This window comes from Ambystoma mexicanum, chromosome 7p, assembly GCF_040938575.1.
Source record: "Ambystoma mexicanum isolate Mex_15411 chromosome 7p, UKY_AmexF1_1, whole genome shotgun sequence".
Taxonomy (NCBI): domain Eukaryota; kingdom Metazoa; phylum Chordata; class Amphibia; order Caudata; family Ambystomatidae; genus Ambystoma; species Ambystoma mexicanum.
The window spans coordinates 121,927,082-121,954,081 of NC_090939.1; the positions used below are offsets into that span (position 1 = coordinate 121,927,082).

The following is a 27,000-nucleotide window of genomic DNA, read 5'->3' on the forward strand; positions in this document are numbered from 1 at the left end:
TCATATAAAGATGAGCGGTTCTTCTTGTGTTCCCAAAATGTTCTTTAATCTTATGCAACGTAGCCAGACACCTGTAGTGGAGCAATTGTTGGCTAGAGAGCAGGTGCACCACTGTCTTCCCCAGAAAACACAGAATTATAAAATCAGAAAGAACACATTTGAAACTGCACTTTAAAACTTCCTGGAAATGCAGCTGGCACAAATAATAGTTTGTTTTGCTACACAAGTAGAGACAGATGAGGGATAAGCTTGCACAATTAGTGTGTTTCTAAATAGAATAGACTAGATGATAGGTAGGTGGGTACCTAGATAGGATCTCACTACAAATGTAGGGCAGCATGGCTATAAAAGGTAGGGTCATGTTGCAGCATACCCATAGGTAGAAAAATCATGTCTCAGGCATGCTCCAGGCCAGTAGGCAGCAAATAAATGCAGAGCTACTGTGTGTTGCAAAAGAAACATAATGCGACAAGATGCCATTTTAAAAATTGCACCAGCAGAGAAATCAGCTTTGCAGCTTTAAGAAAAGCCCAGTTGAACATGCTTGAACAAATCAGGGAAACTGCTGTAGCCAGCTGGATGGTGACTAGCCAAAGGAATGTCGAGGCCGAGCCTTTGCAGGAAGTGTATATGGCGGAATAAGATATTATTTTGTTTGGTCAGCTGTCAGATAAATCAAGTCTCAATGGCACTGTAAACCGTTTCAAGTTTATAACATCCCAGGAAATCAGAAGGAGTTGACTGATTAATGTATTCTGCACCCGGCCAGGTGTGAAAGGAAGACGCAAGAAGCGGCTAAAGAAAAAACAACAAAAATGCTGCGATTAATTCTTAACAGGATTAGAGCAGGATGACTCACAAAAATAATTATTCATAAATATGTCGAGAACAGGATGGCGATCACTGTTGCGAGAAACATGTCCTCAAGACTGGTGACACATTACAGGGCAGATAATATGGGCTATTTAATTTAATTAAAATAAGGCGACACACTTGTCTCTCACTCTCTCACTCTCTCATAAATGTGTCATCATGCAGCCAGTTCATGGATAGTGTGACCTCATTGCGACCAATTAGCACATGTCTTTTTTCATCGCAGAAGCAATTCAGGGCCTACTAATTAATTTCCAGATATGATGAGGTAGCACTTTTTCAGGGGAAGGTCCATGGGTGGGGTCTTAGATAACGATTGTCCAATCCCTGGTTGTGCACATATTGGTTCCATATGTAGCTTAGCAGAGGGAGCCAATGAGCAGGAACGATGAGTTTCCATAACTGTGACATCACACTGATTCTTTTGTACTATATAAACTCCTGATGTCTGTTCAAATGTTGGAAAATGTTGGAGTGAGAGTTTGGCTTTTATCTTGCTTTTTACCAAATACATTGCAATGAACTGGTTACCTTGCATATGCCATACCACTATCGCTTTATGTCATCTCTTTTTGGAAAATACCAGTTAGAGGGCTTTTTTGGCTTTTGGCCTCTACTAATCACAACCACATTGGGGCAATGTTTCCTCTCCCCCTTTCTCACTGTAGTATTTTGAAAACATACAATTGGAGTGTACGAGACTTCCCATTTTGCAATAACCTTTCAGAAAACAATGTGTGTAGTTATTGTAGTTTTCCATAATGATCTTTGCTTAGTAAGGAGAGTGTAATGTGCTTATGTGTATTACAACATATACCGGAAGTGATCATGGGAAATGAACATTGCAAAATTAAATGAAGAGCCAACTTGAATGTTAGTTCATTTGAATAATTTCCTTTTTTGAATAGCTACTTGTGCAAATAAAAAACACACAGCTTCCCTGTACACTCTCTCTATGTTCTTCACCATTCACCTTGCTGTCAGCAATGGCTAGGTTGGCTCGAGCCAACACAAACCTAACAGACCTACTCTTGCCCACCTGGGCAGAAACCGAGGCATTGAGTGCGGGTGCACAGAAATAGAGAGAGAGAACTAGAGAAGAAGAGAGAGGGAGAAAGAGAGAGAGGACATGAGTGAGCTAAATAGATCTACATGAAAACACTGCATCCGTCACTGCAAACATAAAAGGGTAAATTTATTTATAACTAATGTATGCAAAAATACAGGCAGGGGACCCCCCGGAGCCCCACGCACATCCACCCAAGTTAATGAATACCCTAACTCCACCCCATCTATATTTATTGCATAAATTAGTTGTAAAACATGCAACATTTTCGCGTCCACAGAGATGGCCTGCGCAGTAATGGGGTGATACTGAGCTAAATTGGCATGCAACACGCCAGATACAGCTACTATAGTGTATTGTACAATCAGGTAGTCTGGCAGTAAGAACACAGGGATATTTATACGGACCATCACACAAGTTTGTTTACATTTTTTCTGCAACATATAGCATTCACACTTTGTTAATTAAACAAAGAGCACACTTCCGGTCCAATCCTTAAATATGCATAGTTTGAAAGATATGAAATATTTCCTACATCTACGTAATGAACATCTGAGCTGTTTACATCCTGTGTGTCTGCATTTATTAAATTAAGTTTAGATTAAGTTGAGTCTGGTATGTAAGTTTGGCAAAGACAGGCAAATGCAAAAAAAAACAAAAAACATTGTTTTTTGATGTTGCTATAAAGTGTTGCATATAGATGCACAGTTGGTGATTCAAGTTGTGTTATCGGGCACGTATCTTGTTGTCTTGGTGCAATGTCAAAAGCCTACTTCCAGTAGAAGCAACGTCCATCTGACAAACTGAAACACCCCTCGTGGCTGTGCCAAATTCAGAAATTCAGTGACATGTCACTGTGGAACTATTTCAAAGATAGTGGGGTCACGTGTCTGCATTTCAGGGAAGTTTCACTAAAACATTACGTCGGCACGCCCTCGAGTGATGGGAAACGTAGGTGCACAAACAAGTGGGTTCGGGGAGTTTCTCTACTGCCGGCCTATATCCCGGGTTAGAGTCTCAACCAGAGTCTTTAGCTCACAATTCTTTAACAGAAGAGAAATGTCCACTACGTATCAGTCTTTGTCCTGCCCAAGGGCAGTCCAGCACCGAAATGCCTGGCAATTCTCTTCTGAACAAGACTACTAATAGCAACCCCAGACATGTGTTTCGGCCCTGTTGGGCCTTGTCAGTGAGGTGGAGCTGTGCCTCTCTAGCAACAGTGAGAAAGGGTTCCATGTCTGGATTAACCTTGTAATTTAGGGTGAAAACCCAAAGCTACTTAATATGCACAAACAAGGGGGTTCTGGGAGATTCTCTACTACCGACCTATATCCCGGGTTAGAGTCTCATCCAGAGTCTTTAGCTCAGCATCCTTTCACAGAAGAGAAATGTCTACTACATATAAGTTTTTGACCTGCCCACGGGCAGTCCAGCACCGAAATGCCTGGCAATTCTATTCTGAACAAGAGTACCAACAGCAATGTAGGTGACCTGAACATGGCAAGTTGGATGTTACATGCGATGCCTGCAAATACAGTGCATTAACGGGGTCGTTTCTCTTGCGCAACGGCCTGCTCCGTTCTGGTGTCATGTCTCTGGCTTTTCCTACATGCCACGTGGAGCGTTATTTCCACAGCACATTGTTTGAAAGGCCTTTTTGCTCTAGTGTTACCCCTAAGTGACACACGCCTACACAAAATACACAAAGGAGGTTTCTTTGTTGCCCAAGTCTTCGAGCACTGCTAACCTTTCTGTTCCATTTTAGCGGCACATTCAGCAGGCATTGGTTGGCCAATGCTGAGGCTTGGCCTCTTCGAGGTGCCCTGCAGGAACAGAAGTCACCCTACTTTTTTCCAGTTCTTGTAATCACAGTAATAGGGACCCTTTAAAAAATCAAGCACCTAAAAGCGGCATTTACATGGTAGAAAAGCACATTCCCCCCTACTCCCAGCACCCCCACTCACACACCGGTTATTATATGAGCATTGCCTTTGCATGGGCCCAGCACAATATCAGCCAATTCCTGCAGTGCTCTTGGCAGCTTCACAAATCCAATTGCAACCTCTGGCCGCTGCTGGCGACAGGCCAGGCTGGCACAGCTGTGCTGCCCAGGCGAAGATGCGTCCATTGTTCCATCCCCCTGGCTTCCCGGGGTAGGGGGGGCGGGCACTGTGGACAGGAGCTGCGAGGGAAACAGTATGCGTGTGTGGGGTGAACGCTTTCTCTGGGAATTCACAGGCACGCAAAGTCCACAATCAGCGATGGCACCACGCCCACACACACACACACACACACAGAATTCAAAGCAAGGTACAAGGACACACTGTGGGCACGTCAGCCAGCGTAGGGGTCAGGGGAATTAGCTGCTCATTGTTAGTGGAACTGAGGTGGAAGTAGAGGAGGCTCTTTGGCTCGGGCTGGGAGTTAGAGTACAGGAAGTGATGTCACAGTAGCTATCTGTCATAAGCAAATCAGGGCGAGATAGGGCTGGGAGAGGCACAAGTGCCTGGGTTTTATAATTGCCATTTTTCACGTTTTTCAAAAAATGCCCGCTGGTCTATGTCAATGTTATTCAAAGAAACCTCATTAATGTGGAGGAAAGGGGACTGTGCGAGGCCTGTCAAAGTGCTGCTCATGTAAACCACGAAACCATTTTATAATAATACATGCAGGAGAAACAATTCTTAAATTGTCCCACGTGCGGTTTGTCATTTTCTGAAATGGGGCGGGGGGTCAGCACCTGTTATTTGTTTGCTTTCTTGCTAAATATGTGCGCTAGTAGTATATCACTGTAACTGAAGGTTTACAAGCACCAGCATGCAAAGTAATGGCAGCCTACCCATCAGGACTGGCCGAGTATCTCCCACTTGATATGGATCAATTAAATATCTCTGTATGTCTTCTTTGACCTATACCTGTGAGATAACATCTTCTGCGTGTAATAATTGTTTGATACAGGCATGCAGTTTACTGTTGTAGACTATTTTTTTCTTTTATTTCATTATACTTTAGTTGGAGTTTTTATAACATGCATACATGACACAACGTTGTTTCTAATCTCTTATATTCTCAGGAGTGTTTGCATTGCTGGATGAAAAGGGAAAACACACACACACACACACACACACACACACACGCGTGCACACACGTGCGCGCGAATCTTGGATGAGCTGGGTTCATGTCTGAGTGATCCAGGTATGGAATTGCAATGGGTCGTTGCTGTGTATGTCTACCCCTGGCCGGAGACTGTATGCTGTAGTGAGGCCCATCTCACTTTCCCGGTCAGGTAAAGAAAACCTTTTTAAAGTTATAAGGGGCGGGTCTATAGTATTCATTGTGTGTTAGGCAGAGCAGCTTAAAGCTGATCGGTGGCTGCTTCACCAGAAGACATTATATTTAGGGTCGGTTTCACTGGCCAGAGTTGGAGGATGAGGACCAGGATGGCAGCAGAGTGGACCCACGGTGGGCTTTGCATTGTTTCTGTCTGGTGGCCACAGCGGACCCCACTGCAGAAGTGTATTCTGGAAATGACAATCACTTGGATGGTTGTGCTTTTGTGTACTGTTGTCAAGAAGGGCAGGGCAGGTGATGGAAAGACACGTGTGTGACCTGGTTCACCTGGGGTTCAAAGGATGCGCGTGTTTTGAAGATGACACCGAAGACAGCATTCTTGTGGAAGCCCAGGTTGGTTGCTAGGAAGTTTCACAGATTTAAAGTTACCCCAAAAATACAAAGCAAACAATGTCCTCCATGATCCAAGACGTGTAAACTTTGCTACATATGGACATAATTCAGTGACACAGTGTGCACAGGTCGAACGTCAATGGAGTTAGACTGTGAGAAACGGTAGAGTCAAGCGCCAATAAGAAGCGGCCAACATATTGCTTTCATTACCATCGGCTACGAGCTGAGTGAGGCCTGGGGGAGGGGGGCTTGGTCACATTGGTGGCCACTGGGGCCTTCTAATGTACATTGTGTCAATAACATTGGCGTTACGTACCAGAGGCATAGTGCTTTCATTCATCAAACTCGACCACATTGTTTAGAAAAGGTGCCCCACTCTAGTGTGGTGGGCCGGCCCTTCAGGCTTTGCCTTGAATATACATGGGGTTTTTACCTAAGCCTATCTCTGCAGCAATGCCAGGCTGTGCAGAGTATACCCATCCAGGGGGGTACAGGTAACGTGTGGGATAGCAGTGCTTCCTGCGATGGGTGGGGCAGCAGGGGAAGCCCCTTACAGGGGAGAAGAGAAATTGGGTTGAGTGATGTGCGCAGCGTTTGGTAATATATTCTTAGAGGGGCTGTAAGTAATTTCTAAGTGTATTATGGAAGGCGGCTCTCTGACCTGAATTGGCAGCTTGTGTGGAAGACAGGGTGCATAGCAAGAGCCGGCCTGTTTACCTCTTGCAGTTCTGTTTCTGGCCTCGTTGCTGCTTCTTCAGGTGGGGAGCTGGCCTCCAGAGATGGGCGGCTGTTCAGCCACGCAGAGTGGTCTTTCACTTGGGACTGCTTTGTAGGTGATGCAGGCTGTCTTGAGCATAATGTCTGCTGGAAGTGGTAGCCAGTGAAGCTCCTTGAGCTTAGGGGGTGGCTGAACATTTAGTCCTAAGACTGAGTGTGGAGGGCTGTTTCCAGAGGGTCTCAGTGGCACCTGGGACTCCAGCAAAAGTGCGTAACCACGGGGAAGATGTGAATGGCTTGATTCTGCAGAGGAATACTTGTGGGTGCCATGCTGTTTGGGTCTTGGTGATGTGTTCTTTAATGAGAGGTCACAGTTGATGGTAAAGCCATGAGATTGTGGACTGGGTAAGAGGTGCAGTGTATAGTTTTACATCAGTGTTGGAAATGAGTTCCCCCAGAGGTTAAGAATAGAAGATGAAGATGACCGGGGAAAGGATGACGGCTTTGGGACCTATACAGGTTGCTAGGGTCTGTTGTGGCCCACCTGGCTGAAATGGTGTCTCCTGGATATGTAAGAGGTGAACTACTGCATGCCTGGTCTGTTGAACCCTAAGTGGGTGGCGAGGAAGATGAGGATGATTGTAGGTTCAACAGTATTAAAGGCAGCCAAGAGATCACGTAGGACAAATAGACGGGGACTCCATGTGTCCAGGATATGGAGGGCATCAATAATAACTTGGATGGTGGTGGTGTCTCTGCTGCATCACGGTTGGATTCCAGATTGGTAGGCCTGAAGGGGATTGTGGTTCTTGTGCAGTTGAATGCAAATGTTCTTCTCAAACACTTTTTCGATGAAGGGTAGATGGGTTGGTCAGGCTGTCTAGGTGGAGGGTGGGTTTCTTCATCAGGGATAGGGGCATGGGGGATCTGTTCCATTGTCAACATTTCTAGAAAGGTGATTTGCATGATGGTTGCATTGATGTGAGTACTTCTCCTATAATTACCTTCCCAATGGAGTTGGAGAGGACATTGTCTTTGTAGATAGTGGGCCTGAGGGCTGTGATAGTGTTTGTATGGGTTTCTGGAACAATTGTTCTAAATGCAGACCATATTTGTCAATATGCTGCCTTTTCTTGTCTATCTTCTCTGTAAAGGTGGTGTTGATGTTGTTTAACTTGCCTGTGCATTGCAGTATTGCAAGGCTTGATACTGCGCACAACAGCTTAAAAGATTGTTCTGCTCTTGTTGTATTCTTACACAATGGTTGTTGTGCAGTAGTCTGTGTTGTGGTCATGAGGGTTCTTTGGTCTGAGTGAATAGTCTGCAGTGTGAGAAAGCCATCAAGGTAGAATTTGGTCTCTAGAACCTCTTTTCTATGGATGCACAATTACTGTTGATGAATAGCTGTGTGTACCCAGTAAGCAACAGTTTATGTTTACTGAGTCAAAGTTTCGGTGGTGCATAGGTATTGGTCGTCTCAATTAGGGTATGGTTGATTACGTGGAACTGGGCGGTTTATAGTGATAATGTCGAATTACAAAATGTCGAAAGTAAAAATTGTCGAAAAAAATTTCAGATTTTTTTTTTTCGAATGTCCTTTTTTAAAATTTTCTGTTCGAAATGGGGGGGGGGTTCTACGCCAACCCCACTTTGTTTTTATTTTGGTTTTTTTTAAACCCTTTTTTTAAACGCATGAAAGCAAACAAAAACATGTAAAATAAAAAATGACATATTCGGCGAAAAAAAAATTCGCCCATTTTATTTCGACATTTTTGTCATTCGTCTTTTTGCAGTTGACATTATAACTGCACAACCAACTGGCCATAGTCTTTCTCTACAGGTTCGGACAAGGAGGCTATCTCCCAATCTCCATCACTCCCTTCCTGGGCAAGCTCCTGGAGAGATTGGCCATCTCCCAGCTTAATCTCCACACTGAATCTGTTGGTTGTCTCCATGACCATCAGTCTGGCTTCAGAGCCACCAGAAGCACAGAAACTGCTCTCCTGAATATCCGTGAAGACCTGCTCTCCAACCTCGACTCCAACACCCCTTGTGTCCTCATCTTGCTTGATCTCTCTTCTGCCTTTGACATTATCAACCATGCCAACCTGCTCAACCGCCTCCGTGATAACCTGGGTATCACTAGTCAGGCTCTGGCATGGCTGACTTCCTTCCTCTCCGATCGACCATCCCAGGTCCAACTTGGGTCCTTCCTCTCTGATATCTTTTTCTCTACCTGCGGTGTCCTCCAGGGATCTAACCTCTCTCCCTGGCTGTTCAACCAATACCTGGCACCCCTTGCCTACCGCATTGTCGCTCGCTGCCCCAATTTTCAGTGCTATGCGGATGATACCCAGCTCATTTTCAGGATACCCTCGGCCTCCTCCTCTCCTTCCCTCATCTGTGACTGCCTGTCTGCTATCCAGGTGTGGTGTGCAGCCAATGACATCTGCCTTAATGCCAGTAAGACTGAGATTCTACTCCTCAGCACACCCACTCCCTCCTTCCCTGCAGCTCTCTGGCCTGCCTCTCTTGGCCCTCTTCCTGCCCCCAACTGCAAGGCAAAAAACCTTGGGGTCATCTTCGACTCCACACTCTCCTTCTGTCCTCACATCTCTGATGTCTCTAAGAAGTTTCACTACCATCTGCACCTCCTCAGAGGTATTCTTCCTTTCCTCACCTTCCCCCAGAAGCTCACTGTCTCCAGAGCCCTGGTTCTCTCTATGCTGGACTATTGTAACAGCATCTATCTAAATCTGCCTGTCTCTACTCTCCGCCCTCTGCAACTTATCCAGAACAGGACTGCTAGACATGTCCTTGGCCTCAAGCCCAGGGATCGTATCTCTCCAGGACTGAAATCTCTGCGCCTGCTCCAAGTGGCTGTGAGGATCAAATGCAAAACCCTCTGCATTGTCCGCAAGGCCTTCTGGGTCTGGGGCCGAAATACCTTCAACTCTCTCTTCCTAAATATCTTCCTTCGCGAGCTCTTCGCTCATCCGCCTCCAACTCCCTCAGGGTCAGACGCTTCTCCAAGCAACAAGTTGGTGGCAGATCTCTCTCTTCGGCAGGGGCCTCCCTCTGGAACAGCCTTCCTGTCTCCCTGAAACTGGCCGTTATTTATTCTTATCCTTCTATCCCATGTACTGCACTTTCCCCTCTCCCTGCACCCTCGCACTTTCCCTTTCCCCCTTCCCATGCACTTGTGCGATCTGAATGACACCTGGCCTAGAAGGATCGTTATCTGTCTTCCACTGTTCCTGCTCCCTTGCCTTGAAACACTTGTGTATAGAGCGTTATAAATGCCATATCATATCATATCATATCATAAGGTGTTGAGGTTTCCTTTTAGTGTGTCCATGGGGAAGCTCAGGAAGGCGTAGTGGGGTGTCTTGGTTGGTTTCAGTTGCCTCCCATTTCAGATGCCTATACCTGCATTGCCTGTACAATAAAACAATATAGGTGGATAAACATAAAATGGCAGGATAGGTATTGAATGTTAGGTTGGATGTGCTGACTTTGTTGTGGTTTGGTTCTCAGATGAGTTACTTGATTCCAAAAGTGTCTAGAAGTTCAAGTAGAGTCTCTATGATTTCTAGATTGGTTGCTTGGATTCTTGGCAGGTTGCAGTCTTTGAGAAAGATGTTAGTAGGGGGGTTGCTGACAGATGTTGCTGTGACGAGGAATGTGATTTGGTCGGGGGAGGCCTTGCTGTTTTGGTTCGGTAGATAGATCAATTGCTAGAAGTCTGCCTACCCATGGGTGTGCATGACGTGGAAGGTGAGGGTTTTCATGGATGCAGGTGTGGAGTTCTCCTGGAGGTTGCACATCCATGAGAGCATGTTGATTATGGTGGAAGGACCACCAAGATTACCTTTGTGATCCTTGCATTGGATGCTGTACCCTGTGGGCAAGAGGATATAGAGGATGCGTGTGGAGGTGTGTGAAACATGTCTCTGGGATGAACAGTTGTCTAGGTTATTCATGGTGAAGGGTTTGGCAGTGTCTGCTGCATGTTTCACTCTGGTGTGGGTAACGGTGAGCATGAAGATGTAAGTGTGTTTTGGAGGTAGTTTGTGGGTGGTGATGCGTGAGATGAGGACCAGGTTCAAAGTGCTGTAGTTGCATGAGAGAGGGGGTGCAAACTGGGTGTTCCCTATGTGGGTGTGTGTGGCGATGGGAAGGGGTTAGTCTGGAGTGATGCACATGTGTTCTGCCGATCGGGGGTTCCATTCCTTGCCCAGTCCTAAGAAATTTCCCCTGTTTTTGTCAGCCCTTCGCTTCGCCCTATACTTCAATCCAAGCGCGGGCACCCACATTAACTTTCCCTTACTTTGAAATGTTCCCGAATGGCAGGGTAAGGGGACTTTTCTTTGGTTGCCCCTCTACTGGCGATTCAAACCCAGGTCCTGCTGCACCTTGAGTTATCTTTCATCTGCTGGCTTATAGCCGGGGTGGAATGGGAACCAAAAGAGGCCCTGGAAATCATTTTCAAAGTGGTCCCATATTACACATTTCCCACACGCACAACCCTTTTCCTATGAGAAAATGTGGACATACCACACAAAAGAGGGACAGGGTGCAGAATCCTACTGGAAATCTCCAAGGTTCCCTGTTGGCCAGTACTCCCCTGCTTGTGGCTGTTTATTTCAGTAGCCTGTTGGCACATGCAATCCACTCTGGAGCCCGCTCATAGCCCTGATCCCACAGTGATCAGTGTTCGTCTTTTGCATGTAAGCTGCATAACCTGAAATTGCTGCAGACACAGCTATGTGTGCAGGCCTTAATCTTCGCCCTGTTCCCTGAGAGGTATGAATGGTGTGTGATTAAACAGGAGAGGTTGCGGAGGGAGGACGAGGCCAGCAGGGAACACAGTTCCACTCCTTCTTTGTGTACACTTCGACCCCTGGATGAAAGTCCTTGGTTGTTCTGTGGTTACCCTGGGTTTTCATTGGGGCTGTATTACACAGCATGATTTCTCTTTTCAGCAGTGTGGCTCACAATGACGCTTCAATTGCACTCAAGGTTTGTGTTTGTTTGCAGGTCTGCATGCAACCACTGATTAAAAGGTATCCGTGTGGAAGTTTCCACAGGTGATCACTAGACAACTCAGTAAGAACATTCAAGAGCGGGGGTGGGGGGAGGGGTGCTCTGGGCTCTTCTGGAGCTTGGAAGACCTAGAACTTTTTGATTTGCTACGGTGTGGGGAGGAAAATCTGAGGTGAGTTCAACACCTAATTACTTAAATTTTGAGTTTGATATTTTACTCCTACATGTAACTGGACAAATGCATGCACAATTCGGTTCTTTTGTGTCTTTTTCTTTTTTTAAATGATGAAAACAGTTTTGAAAAAGGAATAAAAGCAATATATGGCAATGGCAAAATCTGCCCTATGCAAGGTCATCTTAAATTGTTTACATATATGTATATACATATGTATTGTTAACATCTTAAGCGATTAATATTTAAATAGTCAAGTGACAAATGAAAACTATGCAGAATCCATTGAAGGCAAACAGATTACGCAGACAAAGGCATTGCAATGGTTTGGGGGGGGGGGCTAACAAGTTCCTGACACTGTGACCGCACAATCTCCCAGAATGCTGCAGCAACTCTCTGTTATTCAGCCATTGGTCTGTCTGTATGCACTCTATCGCCCCTGCAAGTCTGCCAAACCGCTGGGTTACCCTGAAGTCACACGTTCTTTTCCTCACTTTGTTTTGAACATGCTCCTCCCCTGTGCCCAGAGGCGGCTTGCCACCATGAGCAGAGGGATGCCACCCCCTTGCCTTCAGCACAGCCCCCCCTGTGTGCTTTAGTCGCATGGGGACTGTGCTGCCTGCCTTTGAGCAGGGTTGCATCCACTGCTACGCATTTTAGGCTGCGCAACAAACATTGCGCACAATTGTAATTGGCATTTTTACCGCACCATATGGAGAATGGACTGCATCTGAAGTCTGGCCCTGTGGCCTTCTGTTATTGTGCTAATAGGGTAACACTGTCAGTCAGCGTGTTCACAATGTGGAGAGAGGAGAGGTGGGCCATCCATCCTCTGTGGTGGTGCGATGTGTGCTGAGGGAGCGAGCAGCGAAGGCAAGTGTTTAAAAAAAACAAATGTATGTACATGCACGTGTATGCTGATGTGTTCATTTTAATGTATGGGTGCATGCTCGAGTTTTTTTAATGATGTATAAATGTGCAGGTGAAAGTGTTTTTTGTTTTGTTTGTATGAAGGGGAACGTAGCTGCTAAATTAATTCGTGGTGGCTACTGATGCACAGAATTCGTTGGGTAAAGTAAACCTGATAAGTAATATTATGTAGCTAGGCTGGCCTACATTAGTAATGACAGTCTGCATATATGTTTAGTGTGACATGACATTTTTTACTTGGCATCAACGGTAAAGCAAAAATAAGTTTTCTTACATGGCTAGACTGGCATACATAAATAGTGCCATTCCGCATATACTTCCATAGTGTGGCATGGCATGTTTTTCACTTGGCATCAAGGGTAAATACAGCATGATATGTGTCATTATGTAGCTAGACTGAATTACTTTATCACTGCCAGTTTGCATTACTTTCTTACTAGTCATGGCATTTTGTACATGGGTTCAAGGCCAACGCCAATGTGGTACTTGTTATTATGTGGCTTCACTGGCCTGCATTAGTAGTGCCAGTCTGCATATATTTCCTTACTGTGACATGTTTGTTTTGCTTGGCAGCAAGGGTAAAGCAAACATGATAAGTGGTATTATGTGGATAGACTGCCTACATTAGTACTGCAAGTTTGCATTTACTTTATTAATGTTACATGGCATGTTTATCTTGACCTCAATGGTAAAGCAAACTTGATAAGTGATATTATATGACTAGACTGGCCTGCATTAGTAGCGTCAGTCAGCATTTACTTTCTTAATTGGCACAGCAATTATCACTTGTCATCAAGGGTAAAGCACACATGTTAAGTGTTAGTACCATAGCAAGACTTGCCTACATTACACTTTCTTAATGTGCATGGCTTTGGTGAAAACAGCCTATAATTAAACAGATATGTTTAAAATATATTGCCATTTTGGGTCAGGTGAAGCAGGGCCTTGCCTCTTTGGGGCGTGACACGAGCCGTGGCCTTGTAGCGCAGTTTGAGACAACTGCATTACTTTAGAAACATGGCTTAGAAAGACGCCCTCCTGCGACGGATATACAACATACCTAAACGAAGCGGGCAAAAACACACTGGGACGGCCTTTTTCCGGTCTTCTTGCCATGATAAAAAATTTGTCAGGATGGAAAGTAACCGGCATCCAGAATCCAAATTTATTTGTTCAAGCAATTACCCTTGAAGCGTCGTCCTATACCCTACATGGATTAGAAGGAAAACAACATCTGTTGCTGGTAAACACATACTGGAATCCCGCAATGATTACCGACGATGACTATCTGCGGTCAGTAACCACCCACATAGACAGCTGCTATGCAGCATTTACTGCACCATTCATACTAATCTGCGGCGATTTAAACTTTTCATGGTTCACAAAATCCAATCAGTCCAATACGGACGCCATATGAAGGGTCGGATCGTAGTATGAAATGGACATATGAAATATCAGCTCACAACTGCGTGCTGCTGAATGGTAGCACAAAAGGAGATATCCCCGCTGCAGCAACGTGGCAACGTGGTGATATATCTAAAACCCTAGATTATATATGGGTATCCGATAACCTACATGCCCTGATTTCCGGCCTACAAGTAAAGAAAATGCCCAATAGTGATCATAACCCACTTATTCTATCATGGTACATGGGCCCTACAACAACGCAGCAATGCTATCCTATGCAATTGGATATCAACTCCTCCCAAAATCGGCTAAAAATAACCAATAAGCAAATTGATACCATAACCTTGGCCTTTATGGAGGCATGTTCTACAAATTTATACAGACATTATACTGCTTTCCTGGATCCATACAGAAAGACAAACAAGATAACGATTCGAGACCACATCCATCCATTCAGTCCAGCACTAAATGAAGCGAAAAAAGTACTTGCCACCGACTTAAAAAAACTAAAATCTATCGGAGGGACTAATCTACCATCACTAATAGCCACCAGACGGCAAAAGTATCGGAACTGGTTGAAATCCTTCAAAATCAGTAGAAGACAGGAACAAGCAGAATTAATGCTGCGGTTACTAATTCAAAAAGACAGCTCCAACATATGGAAAATAATAAACAATGGTTGCCTGACCCAACCCAATTACCTAGCAAATGGCGTAAACGCATCCTCCTGGACAATTCATTACGACACAGTTTTCAATAACACTGGCGATGATAAAACCCCAAACCTAAAAATAGATTATTGTTCCTGGGATGTAAGAGAATCATTTGAGAACATCTTACACGCAATCCAAAAGTTAAAATCATCAAGAGCCGCAGGCCCTGACGGAGTATCCAACATTATGTTAAAAACAAACAAAGCAAGTTGGGCAAATCTCATCAAGGTGCTATTTGATCAGATTGCCCGAACATCAAATATTCCCCACTCATGGACGAAAGCAATAATCGTTCCAGTATTCAAAAGAGGAAACAAAGATTATCCTGCAAATTATCGCCCCATAGCGCTGCTTGACACTATGGGGAAGATATTTGCCACATTCCTCCAAGAAAAAATTGAAAGATGGGCAAAACTAAATAAGATCTACGATGAGAGACAAACTGGATTCACCAAAGGAGTCGGCGTGGAACTCAATTTGGTATTGCTAAACCTGGTTAAACTAAATGCAATAAAACAGAAAAAAAGGCTGTTTCTAGAGTTCATTGATCTAAAGCAAGCCTTTGACTGCATAAACCGGAACTTGCTGTGGCATAAACTAAAAAAGTGGGGATGTCCCAATGAATTACTAGCCCCACTGGTGGCATTACATACTAAAACCAGTATTCGTGTACGTCTAAACGCAAAAGGAGACTTAACTGATGAAATAAAAACTACACAGGGTGTGAAGCAAGGTTGCCCACTTGCAGCCACACTGTTCAAACTTTTTATTTCAGATTTACCCGAAGCTTTTGCCATAACGAGGTGCTTTCCTCCAAAAATCAACGGCACGCTTGTATCACATATAATCTATGCGGATGACATAGTGTTGCTTGATAGCACCGAAATAGGCCTACAACGATCATTAGCAGCTCTGCAAGCCTACCTAACAACAAACCATCTAATGATAAATGTAAACAAAACGCAAGTGATGGTTCTTGGACCAAAAAACAACTTAAGAAAAGTGAAGTTCAACTGGTACATCAATAAAGAAACACTATCATGCACAGAAGCCATCCGATATCTGGGTGTTTCATTCAATGGTTCGATCAGAGAGTGGAGTTGGACAAACGAAATCATCTTGCGCACGAAAAGGTTTGCTTTACAAGGTCGCAAACTGCACTTAAACTACGGGAAATTTTCACTTCAACCAGTAACGACCTTCTACTTACAGAAAGTGATCCCAGCAGTATGCTTTGGGAGTGAAACAGGGTGGAATATCAGGGCAAGCCTATGGGCACAAGTCGAAGGCTGTTTCTGGCGTAAAGTCCTCCAACTACCTCAATGCGTTTCAATGGTGGCTGTGAGGCATGAACTTGGTCTCGACTCCCTGCACTCCATTGTACTATGGAAATCCATACTACTACTGAGGAAAATCAGAATGGTGCCAGTAGCAACTGCTTACACAATTCTGGCCAATAAAAAAAACGATACCTCTGCATCCATGCTAAAAAACTGGGAAGAAAACCTATTGGACATCCTGGAAGAAGCAAATATAAAATTGCCTCTGGTGCTACGGTCGCCGAAATTGGCAAAAATAAAATTCATGCAATCCAAGTGGATTAAAAATGCAGAAAGGCGAGCAGCATTATCCACAAGCTTAGACTACGGAACATGCGAACAGGAAAGAGGCATTTTACCGAAATATCTGTCTAAGTTTCCCTCTCATTATCATCGGAATCAATTTTTAAGGCTCCGCCTTAACTTGTCCAACACCAGGTTATACAAAAGAAGAATAAAAGATCCCATGACTACTGATGCCAACTGTCGTTTCTGTAACCAAGAACCTGAATCGATCAAACATCTCATAATCGACGGCACCCAGATTAATGAACATCGTACCCTCCACCTTGAACGCTATGCACCTAAAAACGGCAACATGGATGAATGGTGGTCATATTTGATAACGGGACGAAATGTACAGTTAACCTGTAATGTGATTAACTTTATGGACATGATACTGGCATAATCCCCTATAAAATACTAGCTTTCTAAGAAAAAGGAGTTAACGCAGATGATCCATTATGCCCACGCCTGCCTAACTTTAAGGAAAACACATTAATGGCAGGACGTGGGTTGGGGACCGCAAGTGATTTGAAACTGACAAAAAAGTTTGTTTTTCTTTACAAAACTAAGTCAATAAAATAAAAAATAAATAAATTACTTTTTTTTATATAGTTTCAAGTTGCACCCAAGTGCTGTGCAGGCACATTACAGATCCACATAACACACAGAGATCCATCAGTCCTTGTAGTCCATGCACATCTCAGTTGTTTGTGGTGTACGCAGATACATTTGTCTTGCCTCCAAATCCCCTTTTCTCCCTGTCGCTGGGAGACGCGGCTCTCGCTTGTCAGACGTGCTGTAATTGAAAGGTTTCTGCTTGAGTCTGTCAAGCCAGCTCTGTGAATAATGCTGGGAGGGATCTGAGTCCCTGATCCCACCCTACAAAGCTCAGAATGTGTCGAATTCGCCATTGTCATGTGCCTTTGCCCTGACCAGAGCTGACAGATGCTGGGCCTCTGTGATAGGCCAAGGAAGGTGCTGTCATTTTAGGAAAAAGCCACGTCTTGACAACGCTTTTTAATGAACCCTATGGCTGACGAGGAGAGTGTGGATGGGTACTCTAGTTAGAAAGTATATAGACGTTTTTTGCTTGGGCTATGAGGTGTTGCTTGCAACAGCTATTCACCGAAACTTGTATTACAGCTAGGGGGGAGTGGCATATGAGGAGGGACACAGCCTATAGATGTTGTTTGGTTATTTGCCCACCCATTGACTTGTCATGGCCATGCTAATCCCTATGGTCATTCCCACCCAGTTCCTATGCCTTCCTGCCCAAAACACCTCCTCATGGGAACTCTTTGATCTCACTTTAATCAAGCCTTGCCACCGCACTTTGCACTCAAAGAAAGCAGTTTCTGAGAGTTAATATTTAATTGGAGTTCTAAATACCTGCTAGTGGTGTAACATAAATGCCTTAACCAGGTTGCATTCAGCCACTCTAATTATAAGCAAACTGCATTCGCTTTGCCAAAGTCCTATTAAAAACAAGTATTGGCAAAGCCAACAGTTTTGGCTTGTGTATAAGTAGTAGGTATTTGCCATGCACCGCTAATACATGCCCAGGTACTCATACCATTTGCACCTCCTACCATCAATGGCCAGTTAATAGCACTATGGCTGTGCCAGGCATGCACCTTTCCCATGCCTACACATAATCCCAAACTGTTGGAGTTGCCAATGCGTGTTTGTGTATATTTCTGCTCTGTTTCACCATGAAACCTGAAGAATGAATGTGTAGGGCACTGCCATGTATAGCTTGCATGTGAATCGCAATCTTGGGGTGCAATGTGGAAGGTCTGCCTTGTACTGGGGGTGGATGTACTATTGGTTCACAGTACATATATCTGACTTGAACGAGAGCAAAATTCGTTCTGCCCTTTGAGACCAAAAAAAAATATATATATATATATGTATATAGGACAATCCATTGGAGACAAGTCACACACTCCACAGCGCCCCTAGTAGCCATCAATGGAAGTTCACCTGCAATTCTGAGCCACAACAGCAAGGCATTGTGGGTATCCACATTGGCCCCAATGCAAACCTTTTTATTCCAAGAAATTGTCTTTGTCTAAGAGGGCAGTGCTACTCTATACATAGCTTAACCAACCCAAGACAGACATGTTGCAAGGCTACCAGGACACAATACATACCTGGATTCTTCCTTATTAGGGACCATCAGTGCAGTATAGTCCTGACAGCCTTGCAGTTGGAGCGTTTGGCCATGTTTTAGCAACAGGAAGAAAGTTATGGTGCAATTAAATGGGTTTTGGAATTGCCCTTCAAATTCAGAAGTGCAGGGTACCACATTTGCAGGGCATGCCAGAGGAAACACATGGGCAATTCCTTTAACAATTCCCTTTGTTGATGTTCCCTTCTGGCTCCGAAATGGAGGCCCGATTCTCGACTCGGACTGGCCTAGAGGGCAATGCCAGAAGTGCACGACCAAAATGACAGTCTGGGCAAGGCTTTTTGATCAAAGTAGGCCAGTTTTATGAGTTACTTCACTGTGTAGATAGCAGTTTTCACCAGTGTTACCCTTAACAAATACTTTTTAAAAGGTGCTATTTGCAATACATCTTACCACTGTAGGGTAATACTCAAACTGTCTGTAACAAAACAAAGAAAGTGGCATTTGTCATTGGTGCCCCAGCCAATTTAATGCCCCACTCTGACCGTGCCCATTTCAAAGTGTGGGTCAAGGAACACATGGCACAGTACGCCGTGAAACTTCCGAGTTTGGGCGTAAAACAAATTTAATAAATAAAAACAAATACATTGGTACCACTCTAAAGACCAAATTATGGCAATGTTAAAATATGCAAACAAGAGATCCAAAAGCTGTGATACAATGAGTTAATAGACTATGGTCTAATTTTCATACTTAATGATCTTGGTATCAAAAATATCCAAAAATTCATACTTGAAAAACCAAAAGATAATCTAAGGAAATAGAAGAAGATAGAGCTAATGTTATAAATAATGACAGTTGTTTATTGAAAAAAGGACATGATTTTTTTCAAAAATCATATTTGCAGGTTGCCGTTCAATTTTGGTGAAAAAGTGCATAGAAACAATTGGAACACAAAGATTGAACAATTAATGAAACACAAACATGATGTAAAATACATATAAGCAGAGGTATAAATTAACAGGTCTTGCCAGGATTGAACAATAAATGAAACACAAACAAAATGTAAAATAAATTAATACATTAGTGCAAAAGTGTAAATTAACTTCACAGGTCTGCCTATGTAAGCTCTTCTCATTTGTTAATGTCAGAAGAACGGTCTAAAAAATGATGTTGCTTCTAGAAGGTTAGTATTTCAACAAAGAAAGACCTGATTACGTTTCGGCGGGCCATCTGTAAGGCCGTTGATATCAAAAAACGCCTTTCTCGGGGCAAAGTAAGAAGTAATAATCCCTGCAGGGAAGCAGACAAATAAAAATACTGAATATCCTATAAAACAGGCTTCGTATACACTTCTATATAGACGATCTTCAGTTAACAGGGTGCATAAACACGTTCTTAAAGGGCTTGACATGACTACTAATTTGACTTACCCAGAAAAGGAACCTTACCCAAATAAAAATAGGGGGGCTCTTCTGGACAATATTTTCTGATGCAAGAATCACCTCAGTGCCAATCAGGAACACAGGTGCCTAGTGAGTGATCAAAGCCAGTACTCATCTGTGAAACCTATAATTCAAAATGTTTGTGTTTAGGTTTGGACTCAAAACTAATGCTTGTATGAATATAGAAGGAGGACAGGCAGATGCCTACCTTTGTGGCAATACTGCCGTGATACCCATTCAGTGATGAAATTCTAAAGTAGTAGGTTCGCCATTGGAAACCAGTGCTGAAAGCAGTTATTTAGCAGTGTTTAATCTGGTAGGAAAATAATAAACCTGTATTAATGCTACACATTTAAAGGTATCTAAAAAATTCCTTTGGGAAGAACTGGAAGCTGAACCACTAGCGTTCCTTTCTTGGCTAAACCAGATTGATACCAACATCCAATTCACTCTTGAACACTCGAATAATCAAGTCATCTTCTTGGACCTTATCATTAAGCACGACGATGGAACACTTAAATGTTGTCTCCGCCGCAAAACCAGTGCCAGGAATACACTACTGCACTACACCAGTGATCACCCTCGTAATCTCAGGGAGAATCTTCCTTATGGGCAATACTTGCGCATAAGGAGAAACTGCTCCGACATACAAGACTTCTATAAGAAAGCAGACGAGTTGGACAACAGGCTGAAAGAGAGAGGTTACCCTAAGAAACATATTAAATGGTCACGCAAATGTGCATGCTTCACGGACCGCGATTCTTTATTGATCACAAAAATTCAGCAGCCTGAGAACAATGACCTGCGTTTTGACTAATGGTATTAAAGTTTTTCAAATTAAAAAGATCATTCTCAAACACTGGGACATTGTGAAACTGGATTTACCTGAGGAACCTATACCTCGCTTCGCTCTCAAAAGAGCTTCGAATATTCTAGACAAACCGGTACACTCGAGCTTTCACAAACAGTTACCTAAAACAGGTCTGTGGGATCTGCGATTGGCCAAAGGGCACTACCCATGCGGTACATGCACGGCATGCTCCTTTACCAAAAAGATAAAGGACTTTAAAATTGGCGATCGGGTTTGGACCCTACCTTACTTGACAAATTGTAAAACAAAAAATGTGATATATTGTATTGAATGTCCTTGCGGACTAAGGTATGTTGGGCAAACCAGCAGAGCAGCACACATCAGAATATCAGAACATCGCTCCCGCATTAGATGCAAAACTATCACGGCACCCCTCGTAAACCATTACATGGTCTTGAAACATTCACCTAATGACATGCTATGGTGGATATTGGAAACAATATAAGATTCAACCAACACATCCAAAAGCTTACTTGAGAAAGAAGCACATTGGATTTTTCGATTGGGAACTCACACACATGGACTAAATGAAGAATTCATTCCACCATTATAATACCAAATGATCAGCAAAACATAGGGTCACTCATTGGTAACTTCATTTACACTCGATCTCTGTGATCCTATTAGCCTCCATTATGGCTCCATTCAGTTTGGTTACACTATTGAACTCCATGTATGACTCACGCAACACCCTTGCCATATCACCACTTTCTGACCTTTGGTTTCTTATATTGGTATCACCATTGCATGATTTAGGTAGCACTCTGCAATACCTTGGCTTCAACTTTCTGTATTCCCATTTTGAATACCCTTGCAATACTGCCATTAGGTTTGCCGCCTAATTTACTTAGGTCCAACCGTAACCGAGCAACTTACTGCCACACGTAACGGTATACGCTAGAGGGTGTGTTGCCTTCGGACTAATCATGTCCATTACACATCACCTGATATCCGTACGGCATATGTTCATGGAGGCACATTCATACCTCATTCAAGCTGCCTTGCTAGCGCAATGTTTCATTCATTTTGCACTTTTTCAGACATGCCTCCAAACGGCCTTCGTTAGACCATGTTTCCTGTAACAGAACACCCCTAGTAAGGGTGTGTCGCCGGCGATCTATCTGGGCTGGTCACGTCATGACACCAGCGCTGCTCACTCCCCGGGGGGGGTGTGCCGCCCACAACCAATCAGGTTCGCACAAGCCGAAGTGTGCCGCCTGCTACCTATCAGGGCTGGCCGCGTCATGAATCCAGCGTTGCGCATCCGGGGTGGGTGTGCCGCCCACAACCTATAATGTTTGCACAAGCTGCTTTAGAACACACACTGTGCGTGGCACCCAAGTTAACCAGTTCTCCCCGGCTACAGCGTCCCTCGCGTAGCTTCTCTCCTTCAATGCCGCTGGTAAGTGTCCTGGCTCCACTCTGTGGACACACTGGGCCGCACCTTATCTTCATTTTCATTTTTTCGTTCTCGAACGTCCATGCCAGCACAGTGCCTCGCCCCCTGTGGTAGTTAATTAGCTTCGAACTCTGTATAGAATTCTTTAACCACAATTCTCAAAGGGGTTTTCATTTGCTTTCCCTGCAGGTCTCCTCACTACATATGGAACTTGCTTACCTTTATTAACAGGTTACTAGACACCTGGCAGGCATCTAGTGAAATTGATTCCACCCACCAAGACAATCTGGACAAGTGAGCATTATTGCATTGTTCTTCCATTGTTTTGCAATTTTTGACATACCCTTAAATGTGTAGCATTAATACCAGTTTATTATTTTTCCTACCAGATTAAACACTTCTAAATAACTGCTTTCAACACTGGTTTCCGATGGCGAACCTACTACTTTAGAATTTCATCATGCGGCACCACCACCCGCCCCTCAATGGGTATCCAGCAGTATTGCCACAAAGGTAGGCATCTGCCAGTCCCCCTTCCATATTCATTCAAGCATTAGTTTTGAGTCCAAACCTAAACACAAACATTTTGAATTATAGGTTTCACAGATGAGTACTGGCTTTCATCACTCACTAGGCACCTGTGCTCCTGATTGGCACTGAGGTGATTCTTGCATCAGAAAATATTGTCCTAAAGATCCCCCACTTTTATTTGGGTAAGGTTCCTTTTCTGGATAAGTCAAATTAGTAGTTATGTCAAGCCCTTTGAAGAACGTGTTTATGCACCCTGTCAACTGAAGATCGTCTCTATAGAAGTGTATATGAAGCCTATTTTATAGGATATTCAGTATTTTTATTTGTCTGCTTCCCTGCAGCGATTATTACTTCTTACTTTGCCCCGAGGAAGGTGTTTTTTGATATCAACACCTTACAGGTGGCCCGCCGAAACGTAATCAGGTCTTTCTTTGTTGAAATTCTAACCTTCCGGAAGCAACATCATTTTGAGACCGTTCTTCTGACATTAACAAATGTAAAGAGTTTACGTAGGCAGACCTGTGAAGTTAATTTACACTTTTGCACTAATGTATTTATTTATTTAACATTTTGTTTGTGTTTCATGTATTGTTCAATCCTGGCAGACCTGTCAATTTATACCTCTTCTTCTATATATTTTACATCCTGTTTGTGTTTCATTAATTGTTCAATCTTTGTGTTCCAATTGTTTATATGCACTTTTTCACCAAAATTGAATGGCAACCCGCAAATATGATTTTTGAAAAATGAATGTCCTTTTTTTCAATAAACAACTGTAATTATTTATAACATTAGCTCTATCTTCTATTTTTTTAGATTATCTTTTGGTTTTTCAAGGAAGAATTTTTGAATATCTTCGATACCAAGATCATTAAGTATGAAAATTAGACCATAGTCTATTAACTCATTGTATCACAGCTTTTGGATCTCTTGTATGTATGTTATAGACCCCCACCATAGCTGTGCCACATTTTGGGGCAATCCCCTAATTCTGTACCAATGTTAAAATGTGGACATTGTGAAGGCAATGCATAAAGAGATTGGCCGGTGGGTCAGACATGTGACCTTATTTAAGAATATTCTAATAGCATTGTTCACGAGTTCATAGGACATTCACCTAAGTGCACCTGGGGCAATGCCATCCACCGGGACGCGTGCAGCATGACTGACGCTACGCACAGACGTCCTTACTAGAGCATTCTACTCCGGCAAGCTGGTTCCTCGCCTAGTAATTTAGCTGTGATTACGCTTCCTGACTTCTAGCACCCGCATGCATCATTTTTATTGTTTTGTTTTATGGGCTCGATTGCTCTTCCATATCCCTTCGATGCATGGGGATGCTCATTACAACCAGGTGGTGAGAGCGACGGACGAACACACCAGAAGGGGGGAGTGATGGATATTACAAATTCGCATCACGCAAGCGTCAACCTAGACCTGTGTTTGCCGCAACGCACCAGGCACGAGTTCCAGGGCCCTTGCATCATTCCCAATCAGGCTTCTGGAACAGTGGCTACAGGCAGAGATCGAGGTGTACGAAAAGAAGTAGCAGAACTATGTTCCCGGCTGGCCTTCCCTGTTCTCCACAAACCCCACACTGCTCCTGCCCTCTTTGTCCGCTGCCTATAGCTGAAGTTGGTACTCATCGCTGCTTGACAATGAGTCAATGGATGTGTGGTTGGGAGAGGTCAGAATCCAACCAAGGGTCCTCCTCATTCTATTTCAATTGTAGGTGGTGGCACAGTAGGCAGAGTTTTGGATCCTGGTGGAGCGTGCAACGATGCGAGATAGCCAATCGATGGCACATGCACAGATTAGGTGCTGTAAGTTATGTAAACATGCCTACATGGCCACATCCAGTCTACAGTACAGAGGCTCATAAGACAAGCCCTAACTCACTGCTCAGCAAAGGCACCAAAAGCCTGCTTCTCTCCCAAAGGCAGACACAGATTCTCAGTAGCTGGACCAATGTGGTGGAACTCCCTGCCAAAAGCAATGAGATTAAGCTATCCCACTGCATACTGCCATCATGTTCTTGGTGGTCAGGCAAACATAACTTTATGCACTACAGATATAGTGCCGGTCATTTGCCCAATAAAAGCAAACTTAACCCATCACATGACGTTGCATGGTGTCCAACGGTTGCCCTCTGTATCTCAAAGTCTGTTAGTAAGTGATGGCTTCCTGTGTTGCGCACTCCACCTCCTGCACGTTCTGCTGCATGTCCTGGTGGAGAATCAACAACCCACGTGGTTAGAGCTACTGCATGATTAGAACCACTAATGCAACATCAGCCAATCAGGAGCAAGATTTCGGAGTGGGCACTTTACCCAGTGTTTGCTCGGAATTGTCATTCCTGCCTGGCTGAGCCAAGCGGAAGGCTCCTGGGAGCTCTGCTGGGCCTCCACACCTGTGCATGCCGTGCCTGCCAGCTTTTCCCTGAAACTGCAACTCACGCCCTTGCCCCCGGGCCAGCACACCTTGTACAGCATCAGGCCTTCTTCACTGGCGCCTCCTCCCTCTTTCATGTGATGGCATGGCACATGCCACCACACGCTCATTCTTGCCATTGTATCATTCTCAAAGAGGCCATATTGCCGTGGCTGTAGAGCACAGAGGAGATGCCACGGTTGGTGTAAGCATTCTTAGCAGTTTTTAGGAGATAGTGAACCAAGCCTCACAACCTCCCAAAGGACTAAAATCCTCAGGACACTTGGAGGAAGAATTCGTGGGCATTAGGTGTGTAAAGCCTTTGTTAATACCTTCTGTTGTATCTGGTGCTGTGTGTGCACGCAATGGTGGCCCAACGTTCTACTTTGGAATGACATCACGTGCACCCTTAGAGAAGTTATAGTTGGCGAGCCATAGCTGTTGTGGCTGAACCTGCACTGGGGTCTTATTCCTGTAATAAACCTTTGGTGTTTACTGCTATTATCCATTAGTTGTATTTCAATCTTTACTGCTCCCTCGCTTTGCTCAGGACATTAGGTCGAGGTTCCAACCAGGCACCTAATGCCGGGGAATTGTGCCCACCCGCTCACCCCCCAGTTGCCAAGGCTTACATCAAAACCCCTTCCTGTCATACTTTGGCAGGGAATACAGCTGCAGGCCACTGTCTGAGACATTGGACAGTCAATGGTTGGGCATAGGCTAGAGCACGCATGACGTTCCAGTCTCCAGCTCAAGACCATGGTTTGGAGTTAGGGGGTATCAGTCCCGTTCCTTGGGTCTGCATAATGCCGACTCTTGGGTTTATGTCCCAGCGACTGAATGGGAGACCACTAGCACCCTGGGGAAAAAAGGATGAAACTCTTGCCCAGTCCCGAGGCGCCTGCCATATTTCCCTGCACTTGCAGTCCCGCAACACCTCTTCCCTCTGATGGGCTGGCACAGAACATGAAGACCTCTGCTCCCCTTGAAAAAACGGTCTGTTCTACCATGTGAGGGGCTGTTGGTCTCTCTTAAAACCTTTGGGCCTAATTCACAGAAGCGTATTATAATGGCAAGACCCTATTGAAAACTCTGTGAATCAGGACCTTTGCTCTGAATCAGACAACCTGCAAAGTTATTTCTGTTAATAGAATATGCTAACATGGGCAAATATTAAGTAAAAGGACGATTGCTCCTGATTTTACACAGTGCTGGTAACCACAGTTTTTGCAGCGACTGATCTTGATTTTTCTCAAGTTAAATATATTCAGTGTAATGTATTTAATTGTTTTTTTTTATGAAAACGCTGATTCAGGATTCGAATCTCTGTTGCTCTGAGTGGTCTTGTTTCCAAAAGCAGCGTGTTACCCGGTGCTATGCTTCTTTAATGAACCAAGGAGGATGAAATACTGAGCTGACCCCGGTGGGACCACGCAAACACCCATCACAGCCCTCATTGACCCATCAGGCCTGCAGGTGAACACAAGTCGTGTAGATGTGGCTGGCTAGTAGTGACCATCCATCCGTTTGCAAGGGTCACTATGATGATGATAAGTCGCGCTCTCATGCAGAACACACAAGCCAGACTCCTCCCCCTTCTAAGCGCTATAGCAACAGGTAGATGTTATGCAATTTAATGATACAATACTTATTGAACTCGGATGCATAAAGGCTGTCACAGGATTAAAACTTGCCAAGTCTAGTCTGACCCCGCTGTCAGGGGAAGCACCTAACTCATGAGCTATGCACTTGGACATATGATGAAGGTGTTAAGGAATTTAAGTATCACTATCACAGACAGAGAGTGGTTAGGTTTTGTAAATTAAATGGCTACTGTTTTCTTTCTGTCTCTGTAGGGGCAGATAGATTCGGCCGTAATCGGGACGAAGGGCGAGGTGTGAGGTTGCATATAGTAACGCATCCCTAAAACAGCAGGAGGCCAGTCCTGGGAGCATGGGTGCTGCAGGCCAAGTGGGTGATA

General features: G+C 44.2%; 1 protein-coding gene and 1 long non-coding RNA gene across 5 annotated transcripts in view; one reads left to right on the forward strand and one right to left on the reverse strand.

The window, feature by feature from the left end:
* The window catches only part of LSAMP (limbic system associated membrane protein), a 1,269,728-nt gene that overhangs the window by 1,163,089 nt on the left and 79,639 nt on the right, over positions 1-27,000 (reverse strand). The gene's annotated exons all lie outside the window — the stretch shown is intronic.
* Positions 21,990-22,753, forward strand: LOC138526515 (uncharacterized). The gene is made up of 3 exons (XR_011283599.1): positions 21,990-22,061; positions 22,248-22,571; positions 22,656-22,753. It is a non-coding gene; the product is annotated as an uncharacterized lncRNA (long non-coding RNA).